This window comes from Oenanthe melanoleuca, chromosome 9 (assembly GCF_029582105.1).
Source record: "Oenanthe melanoleuca isolate GR-GAL-2019-014 chromosome 9, OMel1.0, whole genome shotgun sequence".
In the NCBI taxonomy this organism is placed as follows: Eukaryota; Metazoa; Chordata; class Aves; order Passeriformes; family Muscicapidae; genus Oenanthe; species Oenanthe melanoleuca.
This window is the reverse complement of record NC_079343.1, coordinates 9519866-9523270: the sequence shown is the minus strand read 5'-3', so window position 1 is coordinate 9523270 and position 3405 is coordinate 9519866.

Here is a 3405-nt window from a genome sequence, read left to right as displayed (position 1 = left end):
TCTCCTGTACCAGTCACAAGCATTTAATTTCTCCCTTCTCTAAGGTTGAAAAATTGCCAGGGACACTTTTCCTCCCCACCCAAGTGCATGGTACAGCCTACAAAAAGCCACATGTACACTGGCATTGACAAACTGAAGATTTGATTCAATATGTAGCTAAATATGTGGGAATCATGAAACTATGGAACCTCTTGCCAGGAGCAAAGGACTACAGCTCACCATTGAATACTGAAACAACTTGCATTAAACAGTATCAAAACATTGTTTCAGAACTTTTTTTTGCAAGTTGCATATTTTTAGTATTCAGAAATACTACATAAACATTGGCCAGGTAATTTAAATTACTATTGAAAATAACATTTTTAATAGAAATGCCCACCTACTGATTGTATTAATTTTGGTTTTCTATATAAAGTAACAAAATTGGGTGCTTTAAACCAAAATGGTGCCTTCAGGACAAAGAGTAGAAACTAAAAAGGTCAGGTAACAACTAATCTAAAAATGTTACTAAAGTTAGAAAAACAAATGTTGCTCTGATTTATATACGCATCCCGGCTAATTAAGGGAAAACACAGGACTGCCCAGCTACTGAGATGTCCCTTAAAGGGGAGTTCTCAAGCACATTCAAAGGTCAATGAAATTTTAATCTCATTGGAATTAAATGCAAAATGCCTCCAACATCAATAAAGTCAAGATTTCTTTTGATAAAGAACATTGGTATAAGAATAAACGAGCACAACTGGCAATGAACAGTTCCAGAGGTAAAGAATAAATTTTAATTTCCAAACCAGCAAAGTGAGGTTCTGTAATTGTCCCCAGCTGGAGCAACAGTAGTAAAAAATTTAAGGTATCCAAAATTAAAATGTTTGATATAAACCTGTAAGTTCTAGAGCACACTTCCCAGCACAGCTGCCACAGACTGGCAGAAACATTACACTTAGTACACAGAAATAGAAAGGGATGATGATGTTTACCTTCTCCCTAGAGCTACCCTTTTCCCAAAGAAGAGCAGCCCAGTTTTTATGTGCACCACAAAGAGCTGCATTGCAGTGTGCCTGTGATTTAGGAATCACCAAGAGCCTTCAATAATGCTCTGATTCTGTCACAGGGAGCAGCTGTTGCCACTCTGCAGCCTCAAACTCTGATAGGGGCTATTTACTGACCAACTGGTGAGCACTGCATCTTTAGTTTCTTAGGCAAGCTGAAATGGGAAAAACACAAAACTAGTGTCATTACATCTGGGGAATTGATTTGGAAAGATAAAATCAATCTGTCCTTGTTGAGTAGTGTTTGCTTCTCAACACTAAATGCATCTCTCAGTATTAAACTTCAAAGCACTGATGTAAGAGAACCCAAATAGTTCAGAGCCTCTTTAAAGTTACCACAGCACTCAGGAAAGTTAAGGACAAGGAAATGTAGGGCTCTTCTTATGTTCCTGTACTGCATCATCCCCTCCCTCTGCCCTGCAAAAAACAACACATCTTTTGATGTTTTGAATTCTTCATGGCTTTGTATAGCAGCATAACACCAGAGCACCTCATTTAAATTTTTGATTTATCATAAAACCCAAGAGATTGTTATAAGAAATAAAAAATAAATGTCATAAATCAGTAGAAGCTTTGACTTTTCACCAGCAATTTCAAACTCTGAATTAACACAGAGATAACTGTGAAATTACTGTGTTTTCATCTTCTGCCTTTAAATCACAGCAACAATTAACACGATAATTATTCCTGGACTTTTTTTTTGTTCAGGGTTTTACCAGCACAGTGTTCAGTAATCCACTTCTCCTATGACTTATGCCCACATTCCAAACTATAAAGCCAAAGGAAGCAGATCTTAATTGTTTTTAAATGTAAACTGAAATTTGCTTCTCCATCTCAAAATATGTATATAAAAGCAGTAGGTAACTTCGGCTGTAAAAAACCCACCTTCAATATTGTCCTTTTAAAATAGGTAAAGAGCAATAACCTCATCTGGAAACTAAAAATAACATGAGTAATTTTACCATCTTTTCACATTTTGCTCTTATTCCCCTGGAATACAGTGACCTTATTGCCTTTGCTTATGTAAGAGCTAATAGATTGCCTAGCTGGAATTTTTCATTTAACACAAGCAATTTTATGTCTGTTTTATGCTGGGCTGATCTTTCTGCCCTCCTTTTTGTATTCCAGCTCTCACTCGTGTGATGTCTCAGCCAGAGGAAACAGGAAGGCCTCGCTGCTCCCCAGCCACATCGGCGTTTGACACTGGGTGAGATGCTGGAGACACTCGAGTCACACAGGCTCCTCCTGCCTGAGAACACCAATAAATCTGTTTCCACTGGGTTGGCAGAGCCAGCACTCACTGTCAGAGCACAGACCTGCCCAGCAGCTGCAGCCAGGACCTTCGGTTACCAAGTGTCCTTCCCTAAATCCATCTTGTGGGCCAAAGGCAAAGGCTGTGTTGTAAAGTCAGCACTATCAAACTTGGAAGAATGGCCACCAGCCTGATTCTCCCCTTCCTATTAGAGAAGGCTCATTCATTTACCTGGTATCTTCCTTTACAATCAATGCTCACAATGGGATAAAGCACGAAACACTTCCTGAATAACTGTCCTACATCCAGCTTCCTCCTTGCAGGGCTCAAACAAGTTTGTAATAGACTCTCACTCATTTTTTAAAAAAAATTATTCCAAAAGAGCCACAGTTCTCACACATCTGTTGCCCTCTGGCAGACATGCTGAGTTTCTATGACATTTAATAGAAATATCATGCAGGTACCTGAGTTATATAAGTGTCTTTCCACTCATTTGGAGTTACACTATAACAGCTATAGATGCTGCAAACAAAACAAACACTGTCCAATACTTCAGTCATGGGACAGATTAAATGAAAGTACATGGACTAAACAGGGAAAGTACCAAAAAGAGAAAAGAGGAAAAAAAAATGCTTAGGTTACACCTATCATGAAATCATGTTCTCCAATTTCTTTAGGATCAGGCCTTCATGATCCTTATTTTCACTTATTTCTCATTTTGCAATACAGGTATTTTTACAAATTTTAAAAATCTTTCATAGTGCACAATAAAAACCAATGTGCATGGCACATAAAATCTGGAAAGCAGTGAGACCTCAGAATCCCCAACAGTGTTAGGATCATCATCACACCTGAAGTTTTCACAAGGTGAAGGACATATAAATTCAGATGCAATCCAAAGGCTGATGTTACATATGTTAATTCAACTCAGCTTATCCAAACAATCTCCAAGGAAGCTGTTTCTGTACAGTGAGACTCTGTCACACATTATTGAGCATCACTAAGAATAGTCACCTGTGATGTACAGAAAAACTTCTCAGCCAAAAGGCAAAAATTCAGATTAAGGGCACTTCTGTTATATTTAGGAAAATGATCAAACATTAAACA